General features: G+C 44.3%; 1 long non-coding RNA gene across 1 annotated transcript; it reads left to right on the forward strand.

Moving 5' to 3' along the window:
- The first annotated feature begins 296 nt into the window (after positions 1-296).
- On the forward strand, positions 297-2,438 carry LOC146716580 (uncharacterized). Its single transcript, XR_014919192.1, has 7 exons — positions 297-373; positions 675-876; positions 988-1,137; positions 1,307-1,450; positions 1,548-1,695; positions 1,812-2,306; positions 2,404-2,438. It is a non-coding gene; the product is annotated as an uncharacterized LOC146716580 (long non-coding RNA).
- The last annotated feature ends 8,480 nt before the right edge of the window (positions 2,439-10,918 follow it).

Genomic DNA, 10,918 nt, shown 5'->3' on the forward strand with positions numbered 1-10,918 from the left:
ATTGACTATTCATTGAATCTACAAGGCTTTTAAAAGTGATTTAATGTTTCTTAGGTTCAAATCTGTTTACTGTAATTTTCAAGTTGGTTGCCCATCTTTCCTAATTTTCAATTATTATGGAAAGGATGCTCGTAGCTGGCTTCATTTTAACAAATACTTTTTTCCGTTATAAAGCTTTGATGATTCATTGTCTTATCAAATCTAAAAATAAACATTTTTATTTACATTTCCATAGCTTACACGATATAACAACTCATTTTCTAGATATTTATAGGCTCTTTTTTTTTTAGGCTCTAGACAGGTTTTGTAGCAGCAGGGGGGAAAGGGGCCCTTTGAAATGAAAAGGATGCTGACCCCTGACTTAAGCCACCAGGTAAACACAAAAGAAATACTGGAAAATTATTGACAGAAAAATGGAACGGTTACTTTCAAGGCTATGGGTGAAGGTGACTGGGTGTGTAAAAGCAAATATACATCAGACTGACAAAGAAAAGAGTGTTAAAAGATTTTTAATTTAGAACTTTAACTTTATGTGCAAAACTGAACTTACTGATAACACACACTAGCCATTTGAACACATGTAACTGTAATGAACCAAATAAAACAGAAAAATGCAGGCAGCACTCAATATACTGTGTATAACACAGCATGGGGTTGTATTTTTTTCTTTTCAGATGCTCCTGTCACTCCATTTCCCAGGTCATCATAGCACTCCCACACACATGGAGCTCTCCTGCAGTATGCAGTGTAATGCCCCAAACCATCAGTGGTCATCTTTCCATGGAAAGCAATTAATGCCCTCAAAGTGAACGACTTTCCTTGGAGAACCAGGTTGGAGGGAAATTCATTCAGTGGAAATTCTGTTTGATTTGCAAGGTCAGTATCAATCCACACGATATCTCCAATGTTGTAGCTGTGAGTAACTGTCCCTGCACAGAGCTCATTTCCTGTGGTGCTGTCTTCTGTTTTGAATTCTGATGGACACAGAGATGGATTGGAGAGTGGCCTGAGGCAGGTAGACTCAGGTAGGCCAAGTCCTGCTTCCACAGCCGTGCCAAGATGAGCCATACCAGACTCTTTGAGGACAGAGATGGCAGGAGAAACAAATGGCACTTCCCTTGTCATCCCTTTGCTGAGGTAGCAGTGCTGTGAAGAGCAGTGTTTGGTAAAATAAACACTTGAGATGTTCCTCATTGTCTTAGCAATTACAGCGGAGATATTGCACTGAGCATCGATTTGGATCGCAGCAGACCTCAACGAGACAGCTTCAAACATTACACTAAGCAGCTCTGCTCTCCTTCTGTAGGTTTGTTGGGTCACACCATCTGTGGCAATGGCTTTCACCAGCTGCAGGACTGGGTTTTCACTGTCTTTCAGAACAGCATTTTGAAATGTGGAGCTGTCACAGAAGGCACAACATAAGCACTGAAAAAATGCATCAAATGCACAGGTATTGAGCACAGAGATTGTCGATTCCCCTAATCTAATAGGCTGATGGAGGTTTCCATTTTTTAATAATCCCACTTTCACTCTTTTGGCCCCAAAAGTTTCATCTGCATGGAGCCATTCGGTACATGAAGAGAGGTAGGAAGTCCTCTTCCTTTTTTTGGGTGGAACAGCTAGGCCCCTCCAGTTCTCAACTGCATCCCCATCAGCCGGAAGAATGTTTATGGTAGCATCAGATCCCACAAATGGGTGAGCATCCATTTTTATTTTGTCTTCTGCATTGTGAGTCGTCATGGATCCAGAATTGGCATCTGTGACTTTCAGTGATCCCACCGTTGCCTCATCTTTGACCTTTTCTTTTGCAGAACAAATCCGCATATTTCCCTCGATGAAGGAAAGATGACGAGCAATGAAGCGATCGACTCGAAGAGGCAAGTTGTCATGTTTGAAAAGGCCATGTTTTATGTTTTTGAAATCAGCTTCAACAGTGGCTGAACTTGCTGTGATGCTGGTGCTTTGGAAGAGAGGGACCATTATTCCTGTCCAGAGTGGCAAGTAACTTGCCAGTCTTATTATATGAGGAATAATCTCAGGGAGAAAGTGAATATTATCTCTATCCCCATTTGCTGCAGCAAGTGACCTGCTCTCCTCACATATTTCTGTTACCCACTGTCGTAGGTCAGTCTGGATCTCATCCACTGAATCCACTCTCTCACTTTCCTCCGTCTGTTCATCTGGAATGATGATGGAGTCTTGAGCAATTTGGGCTTTCAAGTATTTCTTGCACCTTTCTGAAGGAAGAGGTGCTCCAGAACTGTCATCACCTTCTGCCTCACTGAGGGCCACAACAGTGATAGCATGTAGGAGCTGTTTTGCATGGTCCAAACATTGAGACTGAAGAGGTTTTGCTAATGACCTGACAAAGAAATCTTTAACACGATGTGTTTTCTTCTTCAGGCAATCCCACTGGCATATCATCTTGATGCAGTGCGTAACATCAACCCTGATATAACAAGGGGGGAGTTTGGCAGACTGGGTTCCAAGAAGGACATGAAAGCATTCATTAAGGTAGGACTTCAGATCAGGATGAGGAGTGAAAGCCTTGACCAGAGCTCCCAGAATTGCCAGAGAAAAGTCACTCACAGCATACTTTGGCACAGGTGCACCTGCACGAATCCATTCTGTCAACCAGTTTGCGATGGCATTAACATCATGTTTCTCTGACAGCATTTGCACCACTGGGACACTGGGGCAATTGTTTTCTTTCAGAATACCTTGATAAAGGAAGATATGGCCAGATTTGCCATTTGGTCTCAGCAGTTTTTTCACAACTGAACCGGTTGCATCAAAACACACAGTTGGGGGAGATTTTTTTGACAATGTCTTATAAACATGCATCTGTGTTTGACTCCAGTAGTGACAGAAAAACTTGTCCAGTCCAATATCTCGGATGCTACCACTGTGAGGAACACTATATTTTAACAATTGCAGAGATGCAATGGGGTCCTTATCTCCTAATTCCAAGTCTTTTCTCTCTTGTTTGGCTTTTCGCAGAGTGGCCAAATTTGGAAGGTGGCTTGGCTCAGGATCTCCAACATCCATCAGATCTGCTGCCCTCGCTGACCTCCATACAGCCGGTTCCATTCTGCCCTCACACAGCTCTTTAGCGATCTGTTCACGCAGGTTTCCAGACATGAACCGCTTGGAGTGGCCAGTGTGCAGGGAGAAATCTGTATTTCTCATGAAACACTGGAGCACCATTGGACTATTAATTGCTGGCTGTCTGTCACATGACATTTCTAACTGGCCATGACACTCCTTACAGTCGCCTCTGATGTCCAGATAATTATTGTTGACAGTTGGATGGACCTTTGCTCTACGGAACACAAGTGTACATGTACATGTATCACATCGACCTGCATCTCAACATGGCGGCGCGTGCACACGCAGCGGCTTCTCTCTCTCCCGAACAAACTACTTTTTCGTGTTTTTCGTCCTGTAAGTTGCAGTGTTTTTGTAAGTCTTTGTCGCGTCTATCTGTGTGCAAGCGAGGATATGCCCGAACACTTCTTCTCGACATCGGCAGAAACAAACTTTTTAAGTTAAACTCTGTGGACATCGAGAAGCTGAAAGATCTGGGTTTGCTCCGAAGGCCTACTCAATCACCGACCCCCACTCCTGCACTTTGCCCACAATGGATGCGCCTCAAGCGGTGTCAGAGGAAGCAGAAGAGGGGTAAGCGCGGTGGCATCCGAGCTAGGCTAGCGGCTAGCCCACACAAACCCGCCATCCCCTCTATCGTTCTGGCCAACGTACGCTCGCTAGAAAATAAACTGGACGACATCCGACTGCTACGTTCATCTCAAAGGAATGTAAAGGACTGCTGTGCTTTTGTGTTCACGGAAACATGGCTTAGCGACAGTGTCCCGGACCGCGCCATTCAGCTCGACCAGCTAACATGCTACCGTGCTGACAGAGTCATCGTCGCGGGAGGTAAGACCCGCGGGGGAGGACTTTGTGTTTACATCAATGACGCCTGGTGTCGCGATGCTGTTGCGGTCTGGAAACACTGCTCACCAGTGCTGGAGTTAATGGTTATTAAGTGCCGGCCATTCTATCTACCGAGGGAATATACAGCCATACTACTGTGCGCTGTGTACATCCCTCCCTCCTCCAATGTCAACAACAGGAGCGAGGCACTGAATGAACTGTACCAGCACATCAGTGAGCAGCAGACAGCCCATCCTGATGCTTTTCTCATCCTGGCTGGGGATTTCAATCATGCAGACTTAAAGTGCGTGTTTCCAAAAATACAACAACACATAGACTTTCCAACAAGGGGAAATAACACACTGGACTTTGTTTACACCACCCAGAGAGGAGCTTACAAAGCTTTTCCCCTCCCCCACCTCGGCGCCTCAGACCACATCACTGTCATGCTAATGCCTGCTTACAGACCGCTCGTTAAAACCACCAAACCGGTTCGTAAGCAGATACAAGTGTGGCCAGAAGGGTCTTCAGAGGCTTTACAGGACTGCTTTAACACCACAGACTGGAACATGTTTAAGCAGGCTGCCACCTACAACAACACCACTGACCTCCAGGAGTACGCAGAGACTGTTACAGCCTACATCAACAAGTGCATTGAGGATGTAACAGTCACGAAAACCAAAACTGTCCGGGCCAATCAAAAACCATGGATGACAGGAGAGGTCTACAGGCTGCTGAAAGCTCGGAATGTTGCCTTCAGAGATGGAGACGAGGCAAGCCTGAGGACAGCTAGGGCCAACCTTTCCCGTGGCATCAGAGAGGCTAAGAGACAGTACTCCAGGAAAATATCCCATCACTTCAAAGACAGCAGAGACTCACGGAGCCTGTGGCGGGGCATTCAGACCATCACAGATTACAAGCCCCCACCACAGACTTGTGACAGTACTATCCCCCTGCTGAACGAGCTGAACACTTTCTTTGCTCGCTTTGAAGTCCGAAACAGCACCACTGCACAGAAGACCCCACCCCCTCCTGGTGACCAGGTGATGACTCTGTCCCCGGACAGCGTGAGGAGATCCCTCAGCAGGATCAATGCACGTAAAGCTCCGGGTCCTGACAACATTCCTGGTCGTGCACTGAGAGACTGTGCAGTGGAATTCACTGATGTCTTCACAGACATCTTCAACATATCACTCATCCAGGCTGTCGTCCCCACATGTTTTAAAGCCACCACAATCATTCCGGTCCCAAAAAAGTCATCTCCCTCCTGCTTTAATGACTACCGTCCTGTTGCACTTACTCCCATCCTGATGAAGTGCTTCGAACGACTAGTCATGAAACACATCAAGACTGTCCTGCCCCCCTCCCTGGATCCCTTCCAGTTTGCGTATCGGCCCAATCGCTCAACCGATGATGCCATCTCCACTGCACTCCACTCAGCACTCACACACCTGGACAAAAAAGATTCATATGTTCGAATGCTGTTCATAGACTTCAGTTCAGCATTCAACACTATAATCCCCCAACCGCTCACTCAAAAACTGGTCCAGCTGGGGCTCAACACCTCACTGTGCAACTGGCTGTTGGATTTCCTCACCGGAAGACCTCAAGCAGTACGGGTCGGCAGTAATACATCCAGCACCATCATTTTAAACACGGGGGCCCCGCAGGGATGTGTGCTGAGCCCCCTCCTCTTCACTCTGCTGACCCATGACTGCACTCCATCACACAGCTCCAACCTCTTCATCAAGTTTGCGGACGACACAACGGTGGTGGGTCTCATTAGCAACAGGGATGAGACCGACTACAGAAGTGAGGTGAGACGCCTGGCCACGTGGTGTGCTGACAACAATCTCTCTCTGAATGTGGAGAAGACGAAGGAGATTGTTGTGGACTTCAGGAGAATGCACACCCAACATGCTCCTCTGACCATTGACGGAGCGTCTGTGGAGAGAGTGAGCAGCACCAAGTTCTTGGGTGTGCACATCACAGAGGATCTCTCCTGGACGTACAACACCACAGCACTGGCCAAGAAATCACAGCAGCGTCTCTTCTTTCTCCGCAAACTAAGAAGAGCAGGAGCTCCAGCCCCCATCATGCACACTTTCTACAGAGGCACCATCGAGAGCATCCTGTCGAGCTGCATCACTGTGTGGTTTGGAGCCTGCAATGCGTCCTGCCATAGAACCCTCCAACGCATAGTGAGAGCTGCAGAGAGGATCATTGGTGTCTCTCTCCCCTCCCTCCAGGACATTTACAGCACCCGTCTCACTAAAAAAGCCCTTTGCATAGCGGCTGATCCCACGCACCCAATGCAAGGCTTCTTCAAGCTGCTGCCGTCAGGGAGGAGACTGCGGAGTCTCCAGGCCAGGACCAGCAGACTGAAGGACAGCTTCATCCATCAGGCTGTCAGGAAGCTAAACTCCCTCCCGATTCTGCCCCCCTCTCCCCTCTTCTCCACCACGGTCTCACTGAACTCTGTCACACACACACACACACTCACTCTCTGACGCACTCACTGGCCTGCTCCAGTCACTTTGTGGAGCATTGGACTGCCATTACCTCATAAGACTTTGCTGTTACACTATCTCTTACCGTACACTACGAAATCTCCATTTGCACTATTTGCCTATTTTGCACCACTATGCCTCCTTACTTGAATATTGTATATTGTATATTGTATATTGCATAGCTTTTTTTTTGTTATACGTAAAATTGTATTGTATTTATTTAAATTTTTACTTTTTAATTATTTTATTTGCATTTTTCTAATCACTAGGGTTTGAGAGTAACGCAATTTCTATTCTGTGTATGTCCTGTACATGTGGCAGAATTGACAAATAAAGTTGACTTGACTTGACTTGACTTGATTTTTGATCTTCTTCCATATAAGATCGTTGATGATATGAGTCCAAGTGCCAGGTTTCAAAATTGTGTATTCCCTTTTTAGGGTAGGCGAAAACTTGTCATTGTATTCAACCTTTTCAGGAATAAATTTAACCCAGTCCTCAAAAGGGACTTCTAGTTCAAAAGCTTGACAGTTTTCTTGTCCAGGAGAAATGCAATGTGAATCTAACTCTCCTTCACTATTACTTTCCTGATCACTGATTTCCAAAGCTGACCAGATGTTGTGTCTATTTAGCTTCACAAAAGTGTACAGGGCCTTTGCTGACATCTTGTCTTCTAGCTGCTGACTCAGCTCTTTCCAGACTGATGCAGCTGGAGTGGCTATTTTGCCATTTTGGACTATGGCCTCTTTTGAATTGCAAAGAACTGCAAAAATGGAAACCTTGTCTACAGATGGCTTTCGAGGCATCTAAAAAAAAAACACACTATGATTATGATGGAGCAAAATGTGATTTCTGAACTATATACACAGCCAGGAGCAACCCCTCCCCCAAGTTCTCCACCAATCTACACTTTCATATTTTGTGGAATTATTGTTTTTAAGATGGAGCTATTGAATTTGTGAGTTTATTAAATTGAGTCTGAGTATTTAACCCATGTACTGTACAGCACTTTAGTCCAGTGTGCTACATGTTTTAAAGTGCTTTAGAAACTTTTTTCTTGGACATTTTTGAAAATGTTTAACATTGAAAAAAAATCCTTTTGATCCAGATAGTTAGCTATATCATGTATTAACTCAGTAACTAAAACCTCAGTATTTTAAATGTAAGCTTACCTTGTTCAGAAATCAGATGAACGCTGTTCTAAGAATCCTTCAGACACAGTAATGCCAAATAATAGTTTTTTCTGCCAGAAAATGTGTATTTGATGCAAAAGACTGCTAGCTTGTTCGTTTCTCAAAAAGTGTTCATGGGAGTGTAAAATGTTCAAATGTAGTTTTCAATAAAGTTTTTTTAATCCACTCTAAAAAAAATAAATACTCAAGCATTTGCATCGTGGTTTTATGAACAAAAAGTGATTGAAGTAAAGAAATTGAAGTTAAAAAAAAATACACTCATTACAAATTTAGCTGATTAAATACAACAAGAGGGTTTTTTTTAACAGAACTTTATTGAACAAGTGAACACACAAAGTGAAAGGTCATTTGAAAAAGACATTTTTCAGCAGTAAACCATAACAGGATATCTCAAATCATAGCAGCACAAACGCTAATTTTACCTGCACAAATCAGCACAAACGTAGCACTAAAAAAGTAGACCATTTTGGCCCGTTTTGGAGCAGTCTGGGGGGATGGTGACCTTTGAATGACCTATAAAATAAAGTTTAATATCTCGGAAACCGTAGCAGCACAAACACTAATTTTACCTGCACAAATCTGCACAAACGTAGCACTTAAAAAGTAGACCATTTTGGCCCGTTTTGGAGCAGTCTGGGGGGATGGTGACCTTTGAATGACCTATAAAATAATGTTTAATATCTCAAACACCGTAGCAGCACAAACACTAATTTTACCTGCACAAATCTGCACAAACGTAGCACTAACCGCTCCGCCTATTTGCCTTTATGTTTCAAGTGGGTGGGGGGTCAGCTTCACTCTGCTGCTGAAGCGAGCTGTGACCGGGGCACACATGCACGCGCGTACGTCACCACGCAGCGCGCACACACACGAATGCACACAGACTCAGATCACACAGGTAGGAGAGTGAGATGCAAAATGACATATTTAATTTTAAAAAAGGGTGTTTTGGGTGAAATTCAAAAGTATTTAACACAAATGTTACATTCGTCTGATTGACTTGATTTGCGTCTTATATCTGAATCATGTCGTCATGAGACTGTCAATGTATCTTAAACATACTGCTTCACAAACACTGTTGTGACAGTGATGTACACTGTCTCGTTTGTATATATGTATGCAGTGGCGGCTGGCCCATAGGGGGCGCTCGGGCTCCGCCCCCCCAAATGTGGAGGAGTAAAAATATATATTTTTTAAAAATTCATCAATGATAGTTTTACTATGTGTGTGCCCATATACAGCCAGGCGTATTTTAACATTTTCACCAGCTGACTCATTAAAGTTCAACCAACAAACGGTGTTTTTCTTCTTCTGGGGCGCTCGTCAAAGCGCCCTTGATATGCAGCGAAATAGCCTATCATTAAATGGTTGCCAGGGGAAAATAATAAATATTTGACCTATCAGCGTCGCTGAATTAAATGGTTTGGGGGCGCTTAAAATTGCGCCCCTGCAGAAAACGCGCGAAGATTTGCTGTTCTAGAATTTTACCTCAGTCAGTAGCCTAAGTGAGCTATAAGGTCAGAGAGAGACGATGGCAGCGGTATTGTTAACGGTTGAGGCACAGCCTCCCCCAAATTCGGTTAGATCGCTTCTAACCTACCCTTTTGCCAGAAGGACAATGGCAGAAAAACTGCAAGTTAAAGAGTTGGGACCTGACAAGCCCGAAATTCAACTAACCCAGGCAACGAAGGAGAAGTCAAAAGCATACAACAGGACTTTTTGTCGGAGTTGGTTCCAGCGCAAGTCGTGGCTGACAGGCTGTGGAACAGCTAATGCACTTTTTTGTTTCCCGTGCATACTGTTCAAAAGTGACAAGTGTGATTTGACGTGGACACAATCTGGACAAACCGACTTAAAGCACCTCTCCGAACGAATCAAGAAACATGAAAGCTCACGAGTTCATATGGACAACAGTGTAAAGCTAGCTGTGCTAGGGAAAACTAGCATAGCGGCGCAGCTAGATGATGGACATCGGATTGCTTTAAGAAGGCACAACGAAGAGGTAGATAAAAACCGTCATATTTTATCTAAAATCATCGATTGTATTAAGTTTTGTGGTGCTTTTGAGCTAGCAATGCGGGGACATGATGAAAGTGATTCCTCAGACAATCCAGGGATTTTTAGAGGTTTAGTCGACTTGATGGCATCAATTGATCACGACTTGAGGCAACACCTTGAAAATGCTACTGTATTTAAAGGCACCTCGAAAACAGTCCAGAACGAGATCCTGGATTGCATGTTGGCAGTTCTGAGAGAAAGGATCGTGGAAGAAGTAAAGGCAGCGAAGTTTTTAGCCATTCAAGCTGATGAAACCACTGACATTTCTACACACTGTCAGTTAGTCATGGTGCTAAGATACATTGACCAACGAAACCGTATTCAAGAGCGTTTTTTTGAATTCATCAAGCTACCCAATGCTTGTGCAGATGCAATAGCCAGTGCCTTATCGGAGAGGCTGCGCTTCATCCTCCCCCAGGGACAAGAGAGAAAGTTGATCGCCCAGGCCTACGATGGGGCCGCTGTAATGAGGGGTACCACTGGAGGAGTGCAGCGTAAGATACAGGACATTTATGCTAACGCTCACTACGTACATTGTTATGCCCATCAGTTAAACCTGGTAATGCAACAAGCAACCTCCCACATCCCTCAAATCCGTCACTTTTTTTCCGACATAGCAGGATTTGCTTCTTTTTTTACTAAATCGAGCAAGAGGACTGCAGTGCTTGACGAGGTGGTGGCGCACCGACTTCCAAGTGCATCGGCAACCCGTTGGAACTTCAACAGTCGTGCTGTGAATACAGTGTATGAACATAAAGACGATCTGGTGAGGTGTTTTCAGACCATCCGTAACAGTGAAGGATTTGATGCCCCTACAAAGAGAGATGCCGGTGGTTTCGTGAGAATGCTGGAAGACGAAGCTTTCTGTTTTTTCCTGGCCTTGTTTCACAAGATAATGCCACATGTAGACATGCTGTATAACCACCTACAGAAGAGAAACATCGATTCTGTCACCATCGCAGGGATCACCCAGACATTCATCAGCCGCATGCAGGCTATCAGGTAGGCATAAAAGCATAAATATGTAACCTAGAATAAATGTTAATTATCTATGCATAGATTCTATCAAATTCTCTGCATATATTCTGTGTTCTGTGACTTAAATGTTTAATGGAATTCAGATAATTTTGATTTATATCAGCCTTTGAAGTAATTTTATGAAAAATATTTGATTAAGTATATTTGATGAAGTATATTCCCAGTAATGATTTGATGTAGCCT

The sequence above is a fragment of the Copadichromis virginalis genome, linkage group LG3 (genome assembly GCF_057382275.1).
Source record: "Copadichromis virginalis isolate Kocher_CV1m ecotype Utaka linkage group LG3, C_Virginalis_male_GT1.1, whole genome shotgun sequence".
In the NCBI taxonomy this organism is placed as follows: Eukaryota; Metazoa; Chordata; class Actinopteri; order Cichliformes; family Cichlidae; genus Copadichromis; species Copadichromis virginalis.